Raw genomic sequence first — 11,043 nt, 5'->3', positions numbered from 1 at the left:
ATCCCTCATTGTTTTGCCTCACATTTTACTCCTCTAAATTTCTTGCAATAAGGACTATAGGATTTTAAATTGAGTATGGTGCATGTGCCCATGAATGTGGATATAATGTTACAAAAAATTTTAGATATTGTAAAATTATTTACAATATATGCAAGGGGTCTGAGCTTCTATTACCAAGATGGCAACATGAGCACTTACGACCAAAATCTGTCTGTCTCATGAAAGCAGAACTGGAACTGCTTCCATGAGTTAGAGAAGCAGTTTTAGTCACAAATTTTATTCTCACAGTCTCCATGTTTTTGTTAAAATGTCTTGAATTTTCCTCAATGTCTACATGAAAAAGCTCTGGCAGCTTTGCTCCAAGAGTGAGTGTGAGAGCCTGCAGCTGCCCAGCTTCCCTCATTCCAACACAAGCTGCTGATGCATATGGCCTGGACCACCCATATTCCTGGGACATTAGAAAAGTAATTAAGTGTAAAAGTGTCAGGATATTTGAAGAAAATGTCTTCAATCAAGCAGGATTTAGACAGAAAAGCATAGCAAAGAATAATAAAAGAAACTTAGTTGACTCCTGAGTTACATAAAGCATCCAGCAACAAAACCAGTAGATGCCCTGACAAAGGCTCAGGAAAGCTTAATATCAGCAATGAGTTACATGCAGTGTAATAATGAGGAAGAAAAAAAATAGCCTGAAACATAAAAAATAGGTAAAATACTTTAAAAATGGGAAGAACCCTGAAACGCTTTTGAAATCCACAATAAAAAGGATGTACAAAGTACACAGAGAAATATTGTCTGCTTCTGCACTTTCTTCTGCAATGACTGTCATGCACAAAATTTTCTCTTGTAATAATCTAAGGCCCCATTCTCTCTTCTGGCTGAATTGCTGCTGTGTGTGTAGTTACTATTTAAAGTTGAGGATGCTTTGTAATCACTGGGCACTCCACAGTAGAGGTTATATGAATATATAAACACTTAGCTCCATTTTCATTTTTATGTGTTAATGATCTTCACATCCTGACTGGTCCTGAAGACCAGGCTGCAACATAAATGTTTACTAATACTTCAATAATAAGCTTCTAAATAGGGGAAAAAAACCCCACCCAAACAAAAGGGGCATTCTGACTTTCCATAATTATCTAGAGGAATTTTTTAGCACTCTTAGTGGGATTCTGAATCTGCAGTGAATCGAATCCATAGCCTGGCTTTGCTTTTTGGTCTGTTAGAAAATTAGGCCAGTAGGACTGAGGAATAGCCTTGTAAAGGTTAAGAAAAATATATCATTGTGTCTAACAGATATAACCAGCTACAGACTGCAAATGAATTAGTTGCATTTGATTTCCAAAGGAAAGGATATGACAAATCACACACCTTCCCAAGACAGAGAAAATAAAAAGTTAAAGTATATTAAAGTGGGCTCCAAATTCCAGTTTGCTTAGGAGAATGGAGAAAGAGAGAATTTAATCTGGAGACTTAGAAATTTAATGCTGCATAAAAATAGGAAATACTAAACCAGAGTCATTGTGATCAGTGCCAGATGGGCCAGCACCTGGAGTCCCAATGCAAATCAACTGGAATTAAAAGTGCTTAGCAAAGCTGAAAATCGGGCTTGATATTTTTACAGGACACTTTGTTACAATGTAATCCCTGTCATCTGGACTGTCTCAAGAAACATTGGCAATCTTGTAAACTATGATCTGGTCTAAGCACAAATGGTGTTAGGTATAGAAATTAAATGTTATGGCATGAATTATACAGGGAGATTTCTGCACTGCAAGAGAAAAATGTCCCTACAGCTCCTGAAAACAGATCTGACCCACCTTTATACTAGCTCAGATATTAGAAACAGTACAGCTATGTTTGCATAAGAACTTACCCATTTTCCAGGAGGTTTTTACTATGTGAATCTGAACTTTGTTCTGCCACATATGTGTTGTTAATGACAAAATGAATCTGCATGGGAGGAATTGCCTTCTTCTCTTCTAGTGTTCAATCCATGACACTGGTGCCTGACTGTGGCTAATCTGTGCAGAAATCTGTGCATTTTAGAGGATAAACTGAGTCAATTAATAGTAAATGGTTCAGATATAGATGGTGGAAGACACCTCTTAAGAGCTGTCTTCCAGGACTGGAGTCACTTTGGGGTCAATCTGTTTGGTTTGGAGTATGAACAGGAAGCAACATCTGTATATCTCTGGAACACAAAGATACATTACAGATGCTGACCTTGAAGGTTGCAAAGAGATATGTGAACAGAAATCTCAGAAGTTGGAAATACCCTAGCACATGGTTATTGTTAGTGAGAGTACATTCATTGCAGTCTGCAGTAGAAAGGCAGGGATTTTCAGCATGAGACTATAAATAATGAAGAGTTGTTCTTTAGTATGTCACAGCCTCAGGTGGCTTTTGTCTCTAGCAAGTGAAGACTCTCACCAACTGGTACAGTCAATACTCATTTTCTCACCTACAGAAACTATGGTGAAATAATAAATGATGTTCTGCAAATGTCTGTTTGCCTTATGTTATAAGTAACTGAAAAAGAACAAAAATGTAAAAATTACTTGAAAAAAACAGCTGTTACAGATGATTAAGAAGTTTCTTTTTAAGTTGTTTTCAAAATGGAAATGATAATATATATGTTATAGAAGAGATGCTGGCCAAAGTCTTCCCTTTCTCCGTAGCAATGGAAGATTCATCCAAGATACAGGAATGATTTATTTACACTGAAGGGGAAATATGTTTTTGGAGAGTGGTTGATCTGAGAGTGGGTCATCCTAGTCTGTGTGTTGCATGGTATTTGTTTTGCCAGCATCTGTTTCCAGGAGTTCCAGTATGATAGCTCCAACCATATCTTCCATAAATGTCAGGAGGTTTAGTATAGAAGATGGAATTTTCTAGAAATAGGTCAATATCCTGGATGGGGATCCCTGACCTTATATATCAGGAAGTCTAATAAAATTAGTGATAATTGACTCCTTTGTATCTATGTTAGATACAGAAAAATAATAGCTAAAAATTTCATATAGATTAAACTTCCTGTATAGAGCTGTTTGAAGAGGTTTCTTTTTGGAAACATGAAAGTTTTGTAGTTTTTCTATGTAATAGACAATTCCAAATTATATTTCTTATCTTCCAAGTCTTCACTCTTTCCCTTCTTAAATCTGTAATTTTAAATGAAATGCCTCAATGTAGGTGTTGATTTTCATTGATAAAAAATAGTTGTTCTGTGATTCAATGTCACTTTAGTCATATAAAATTATTATAAATTAATTTTGAAGTCATAGCAGCATTAGCTGTGGTGTAGCAAAAAAGTCTTTATTATATTCTTTACTATTTCATTAGAAAGTGCACTAAAGTGGTGCCACTTTTAAGTAAAGAAAAACACAAGAAGAAATTATTTCCTTGAGATCATACCTATCAGACCATCAGTCTCTGATGTAAGGAATTCAAGTTCTGGCATAAACCCATTTTAGGTTTATGCACATGGCTATTTTATTGTCTTTAACAGGAGTGCTCTGGTCAACGAAAATTTGAAATCTGTAGATTTTCACTAAGCTGTTGAAAGTAATTCTCACTACATAACTGCGTCTGCTGAGAAAAATGCAAATTCTTCATGTTTTCATAAGTAGCCAGGATTGGAAATCTCTTTTGTTGTTCCATTTTTTGTTTCTATTCAGCTTGTGAGATTTCAGGAATCTGCAAAATTTGAACTCCAGCCACACTCTTCCAGCATTATCATTACAGTGTCCACATCTGGATTCCAGACACTATCTACGTGTGCTTATTTTTTTAGGATGATACTTTCTCTCTGCCTGCAATTAGGCAGTGCTGTTCACTGCATAATTTTAAATAATTTATTAACCATATAGAATAAAGTGATAACTTTGTTTTCCAGTAAAGTTTATTTTATTGATATGAAGTACAGAGATATTCTGCTGTGATTATCAAAAAGAATTTTACAAGATCAACAATTAATTCTCCTTTAGACTAGAGCATTTAGTATCAGAACATTGTTCAGTTTCCTGGTGTACAAGCAGTAAAATCACAAAGCATCTTTAGATCCTTTTGCACTCCTGAAATGGGAATTGACCAAAGTTTTCACCTCCTTATTGTCTTGAATATGGGCGTTGTTCATACACTTTTGAGTGTGACTGCACCATTTCAAATGTTGCCTTGTGCCATAGCTGTAGCCATAAAGCCCTTAATGGTAAGGCAGTACTTTTAAGATATTTGGTCTTAGCAAACAGTATGAGAAATAAACACTAGTAGGTAACTTTACAGCAGTAGAAAGAACCATCCATCTTGTTAGGAATTTATATCCAAATGAGAGCACTCTTTTTTTGTAACTGAGAATCGTCCCTAACTATATATAACAGAAATGATTAAATCATGTATTTTTAATGGTATCAATTTTGTGCCCATAAACAGTTGCAGATCATAAAGCTGCAGGTACAGCCAATACCATCACATAATCCCAGTCTTCAGTTTCTACATTTTTTCCACTATAAATGTTCAACATCCATCATTTTATAGCCATATATTGTAAAAATGAGTCAGTTGTTGTACCACAAGGGCTGCATCTGGATTGAATCTTGTTGTCCAATATACACGTCAGGCAGCTTGCTTCTTTAGGAATAATTCTGACTCGTCTTTCATGAATGTTCTGTGTAAAGTTCCATGTTTTTAATAATGACCAAGTATGTACATCTTGTGTACCTCATGGAAAGTCATGTGGTGCCAGTGTTGCTGCTCTCAGAGGAGAATATTCATTTCTGCATTGTGCCATGCTTATGGCTACAAGCTGTTTCAGGCGTCTCATTACACAGAGGAAGTTCAAAAAAGACTGTTAAAAAGAAGTGTTTCTGCTTTCCTTGTGTGCCAAATGAATTTGAACTTTTTGAGGAAGAAAGCAGCAGCAGGGAGCACATGTAGGAGTTGCAGAAGCCCTGTTTTCATGGATCTGGGAAAGGCAGGAGAAAGAAGAGATATGGAGTAATTTGAAACAAAATGACAAGTCCTTTTTTGTAAACTGAATCTAAGGATATGATTTTATGGAAAAATTGCAGAGTAATCTCATTGTAATCCTGTTGCCTGTTCCCAGGCCTTATAACAGTATGTAAACACTTATGAGACCCCACATGTTGAAAATAGGATCCTTGTTCATTCATAACTCAGACAATGCTCACTTATTGAGCAGCAATTTAGTATTTGATCTTTGATGTTTTTGTGTGTCCTCAGGCCTTATTTATACAGAATGAAAGATGTGCAATTAAGTTAGAAAATTACATTTTCTTCATATGGCATTTGATTTTTTTATAGTGTCTAAATGTTTTGCAAACATCATTTACCTTCAGAACCTCTTCTGTTATTTTCTCTATAGACATAGAACCAGGGATACAGAGATGAAGAGAGCAAACAGCTCCAACTCTTTTGATGGCAAATATAATTTGAGTGCTATTTGCAAAACTATGTAGGGGTTGACTTAAGAGTAAATTCAGAACCTAACTTTGAAGGATATTTTAATTATATATGTAGACAAGCTATGCTAGTAAAAACAAGATAAACATATCTAACAGGCATTGAAATCTTGGCTTTGGCTTGTGTTACATACCCTAGCTGAGAATGTAGTGATTAAGCCATCACATCTGAGGCCTAATTCTGGAAGGAGTGGAGTTTCTCTTGCACATGGATAAAAAACATTTAGTTGCTGGGTGTAGAATGTTTCTGTATTACAGGTGAAAAACAGCCCATAAATCTAAGATTGGAATAGGAAGGGTAGAGAAGCCAATTAATATAAATTCTGAGTTTTCCACTCTAACCAATCCTAGGTTCAAACATTGACACTCTAATATTTTTAAATAAAACAAGGACCCAAAGTCCAAGAAGCACTGCCTTGATATAGCTGTACCACGAGACAAAAAGAAAAAGGAAACCAGAGTGAGGATACAGACTAAAACATTAGAAGTACAATCTATGAAACAAATTTCAGATTTGATAAGTTTCTTTCAGTCTGTTTAGGTAAGACTTATGAAAATCGCACAGAAACACATAATCTTTTGTCATAACAAAAAGAATATTTTCCAGTGATCAGCCCTGTGTTATTGTGCAAGTTCCTGTTTTACATAAGGAAAAATTATCTGTGTGTTAGTGGCAATAGTTCCTGCAGAGGTAATTTTCTCAGAATGATAAATGTATAAAATTTGTGCATAATAAATACATGCATTTTAGTGTCTCTGTGTGTGTACACATTTCATTTATCCATGTGGTCCTTAATCTGTTTACCTCAGGACTAATTCTTAGAAAAGCTTCATGTAATCAGTGGTTTTTATTCAATCTACTATGTGAATTTCCTTCTTTTCCCTGTAGAGGTAGACTTGGTATTCCAGTAAATGACAAATTACTCTGGCCTTAGGCCAAGGTTAGCAGGCCTGGAAGCTAACTCCGTGACAAATTTAAGGCATCTCCCCATGTTTTGAGGCTGGACACGACAGAATAGGAGAGATTCTGACTGATGCTAAAGCTCTGGTAGAGCTGCAGACTGTCCTGTGATCCTCATGTCATGGGGCTGTCAGCTGAAGAAACACAATTTTAGGCATCTCTTTTCAAGATGTTTCCAGAGAAGGCTTCAATAGAAGGCCTAACTTCCCCTTGTTTTTGTAGGCCTAGAAGTGATGGTTTTCAGGCTTGCAAAAGATTCAGGATGAAAGGTAAAAAAAAGTTTCAGAGTGCAAAGGAGAGAAGTGTATTTTAAAAATCTATGTGACCTTTCACAGGAGTTCCATTGTTATTTTCCAAGACTATCTGATTACAGGGCTTATGAAAAAGCTAATATCTTGAGTTATAAAGGTGCTGGAATTGAAGTCAGTAGGATCTGTAGATGTTTATTCACTCTAAAAACTAGGATAGTAATTGAAGTCTACCAGTATCACAGTTAACTGGCCTGAACTCCACAGAGCAAATCAGAACCCAGAACTCTCAAGTGACAGTCCTGAAGTGCTTACCCATTCCCATCCAAGAAAATAATGTGGTTTATACAGACACAGTTTTCTGTTCAGAAGAAAAAGAAAAAGAAAATGAAAAAGAAAAAAGAGAAAGAGAAAGAAAAAGAGAAAGAGAAAGAAAAAGAGAAAGAAAAAGAAAAAGAGAGAGAGAAAGAAAAAGAGAAAGAGAAAGAGAAAGAGAAAGAGAAAGAGAAAGAGAAAGAGAAAGAGAAAGAGAAAGAGAAAGAAAAAGAAAAAGAGAAAGAAAAAGAGAAAGAAAAAGAAAAAGAAAAAGAAAAAGAAAAAGAAAAAGAAAAAGAAAAAGAAAAAGAAAAAGAAAAAGAAAAAGAAAAAGAAAAAGAAAAAGAGAAAGAAAAAGAGAAAGAAAGAGAAAGAGAAAGAGAAAGAGAGAAAGAGAAAGAGAAAGAGAAAGAGAAAGAGAAAGAGAAAGAAAAAGAAAAAGAAAAAGAGAAAGAGAAAGAGAAAGAAAAAGAAAAAGAAAAAGAGAAAGAGAAAGAGAAAGAAAAAGAAAAAGAAAAAGAAAAAGAAAAAGAAAAAGAGAAAAAGAAAAAGAAAAAGAGAAAAAGAGAAAAAGAGAAAAAGAGAAAAAGAGAAAAAGAGAAAAAGAGAAAAAGAAAAAGGTTTTATGCACAAAAAATGGGCATTTGCAGCCAGTAGTAGAATGAATGTATTTGGGCCTGGTTCTCTAAGCAAAAAAGTTTTGTTTCTGGGTTGTGCTCAATTTAAACAACCCAAATTCAACATGTTTTTATATATATAGTGGGACTTACATAAATGTTAGTTGAATGAATCCACAGTATAATACATTAGCAATGGAAAATAGCCCCTTAATGCATCTCTTCTTTTTCTAGCGACATTCCCAGTCAACAGCTGAATGTCTTCACTACTAATGAAGGGTACCTAGAGAACTGAAGTGTCTGCAGTGGATCAAAGGACTGGTGTACACGTATTGTAATTGATTCCACAAGGACACAGAATACCTGGAACACTGCCATGTCTCCTGCTGCCCTCAGCTGACAGATGAAGCTGTGAAAACAATGGCATTGCACTGCCACAAACTAAAATCTGTCAACAAAGTGAGTTGCCCAAAGGTAGGTATAAGAAATAGGGTGATAGTTCTGGGATTGGTATTGCAAAGTATTACTTACTATTTCATCCAGAAATTTGAGCTGCTGGCATCATTCAGCTGCTTTTCTGTGAGTTTTGAGACTTGGCTCTTGAGAGTATTTGGCATTCTTCTAATGACTGCAGTTACAGTACAACAGTGTCCATGCTGTATCAGGTAAAAGTTTGTCTCTCCAAGGGTTGATGTGTAAAGAAGGGTGAAGAGAGAAGAGCTTTTAGTGGTACTTCCTGCAAATACTCTCTCAGGTTTTGGTGTTTTGGGTGCTTCCAAAGGATTGTGTCTTTGTTTAAATTACTCTTGATTAAATTATTCTTGATTTTTTTTCATGCTTGTTTTTTTCCAGTGCTTTTTATGAACCCAGGTAAAGCATAAACTGAAGCATTAGAACTTAATACCTGTGTCTTTACATGGCAGGGCAGTGGCTACTTTGAAATAGCAGAGGTGCCTAAAAGCTGGAGCACTCAGTGTTGAAATTAAATTATTTAGATTAATGTTCATCTGTAGTGAAACTTAGTTCCTCTTTACCATGAGCTTCTATTACAGCATTTTTGCTTCTTGTATTTTCTGTATCATTTCTTTTTGACTAAAGCCTTGCATTTCAATTATGTTTTTGTTGTATCTGAATGTGTGTTCCCTTTTGAAATTATTGCTCTTATGAAAGCCTATATCCTTTCCCTCTACCTTCTATCTTAATAGCTCCAGCTTTCGTGCATTTAATTATTTATGTGGTTTTAATTATTTTTTTTAACAGCAAAACCAAATACTTGCTTCATTTTGAAAATAAGCTTGCAAATGTAATTCTTAAAATGCTGATTTCATTTTTTGTTTAAATTTCATGGGAGAAATTGTAATGTAGCTTCCATCACTATCACATGGCAATGAACAAGTTTAGTACTACTTTTGGAAATGTTAATCTTGAACTATCCTTTAAAATTTTGCCACTCATTGAAACAGTTACCCCCCTTTTTTTCCCCACTGAAGTGCTCATGTCCTGTTTCTTTCCACAATAAGTCTGCAGCCATCACTTGTCCCTGCCTTCCTCCTCACCAACACTCATCTCCATAACCCTTGACTATTCTTTCAGTCCTCCATACATCCCCTCTTTCCCTGCAGTGGCTGAACACAGCCTCCTGCACAACTAATTTGAGATTATTTTGCTGACTAATTAGCCAGCCCTAAATTTAGATATTCTCTGGTCAAGTTGTTTGCCTTCCAAATGTACATAAGTTTCTCAGCCTCTAGGCCAAAACTCACTGGCTGTGTTTCAGATCTGACAGGCCACTCTCCATCTTACACTAGCCCTTGGTTTACATCTTACAGATACCTACAGAACATGATTAATTATAATACACATGAGCCCTAATCTCCTGCATCCTTTGGTTTTAGATAGATATTAAACTATTTTTTCCACAGTGACAGTGGTAATAGAAGTTGTGCATGGAGATCTTCCCAAAGTAGTTGAAGTTAGGTAGTGGTGTAACCAGTCCTGTCTGCCATGCTCCCCACAACACGTTATATACCAACACAGGAAAACAAAACAAACACCATAAAATGTCAGTAAATACGTTTAGGCTGGCAGTTGGGAGATTTTTGGGTTATCACAGCAGTGAATTGTGAAAAAATTCTTATCACAGCAGTGAATTGTGAAGCTTTCTGGGAAGGGAGATGGGAAAAACTATTAAGGAATGTTGGTACAGCTCTTGGTGAGGGAATGGACTGGGTCATATTTTGCAGTTCCTGCAAATGGGAACAATGAGTCAAGTCAGTGACCTAATAATCCCTTTCCAACACTTTGTTCCTAGATGGTATCTTTTACTTAAACAGTTATAAAGCCAATCTGTTAAATGCTAATACCCTACTATTTTCAGAAAAGAACATCTTCCACATAAACCTACCCATAAGTTTACAAGTCTTTTTTTGACTTGGATCCAGCTTGCAGCTCCATAAAATGAGATGGGTACACCTGTGGATGTTAAAGCTAATGGGTCTTACAAATCCTTTGGCAATCTGTAGTGTAAATTGAGGGTATCCAGCTGCTAAGTAAAGAAATATTTTCCACTCAGAAACTGTTTAAAAATGGTCAGGAGATTAAAGTCAAAATGAACCTGTTCCAAAGGATATATGTTAAAGTGTCGTGCAACATTCGATATATTATATTCAAGAAAAAGAATTTTAAAAACCATAGGAAGAAAACATGGGAAAAATTAATATAGAAATACAAGTACATTAAGAATATTTTGAATGTGCTATGCAGGTTACTCTAAAATTATAAGTTTATCACTTTAATCCTACATTCTGGGGCAAATCAAATGTCTTTCAAGAAACTCCAGTGACTTCAGTGGAAGTGCTGTGAGTGCATGTCATGGTTATGTATATCTAGGGCAGGTAAAAGTCATTTTGCAAATGCTGATTCTATAAAATATTCAGCAGTGCTGTTCTGAGCCTTATTCAGGGAATGAGCCTGATTCAAGGTATTCTTATTTCATAGGAAAAAAATGAAGTTGCTGTGGGAAATATTCTACACATGAAAAGATACAGCAATAACTGAAAATAAATCTCTGCTTAAATGAACTGGCTTTTTAAATAGCTAAGGTCCGAAGACACAATAGAATGAACAATGAATTCGGTCATTCAGTCCTCTAAAGGGAATAGGATCAAGAGTATGACAAATGTAGATTTTTCTAAATGCATCTGATACCCATTACTGACTTCAGAGTCAGCAACTTCTTTTTTTTTAATAAGAATATTAATCTACTTAATATTATTTTAATCTATTCATTAATCTATTGCAGACCTTAATATTGAGCATATGAATAGATCTGGAATAAGCAAAGCACATCTACATTCCTCTGTATACCAGGAGGACTATCATAAGATAGTGTGCTAACTTTTTGTTCCACAACCCCAGGTTCCAGC

Source organism: Aphelocoma coerulescens, chromosome 1A (assembly GCF_041296385.1).
Source record: "Aphelocoma coerulescens isolate FSJ_1873_10779 chromosome 1A, UR_Acoe_1.0, whole genome shotgun sequence".
In the NCBI taxonomy this organism is placed as follows: Eukaryota; Metazoa; Chordata; class Aves; order Passeriformes; family Corvidae; genus Aphelocoma; species Aphelocoma coerulescens.
Note: the sequence above shows the minus strand (reverse complement) of the source record.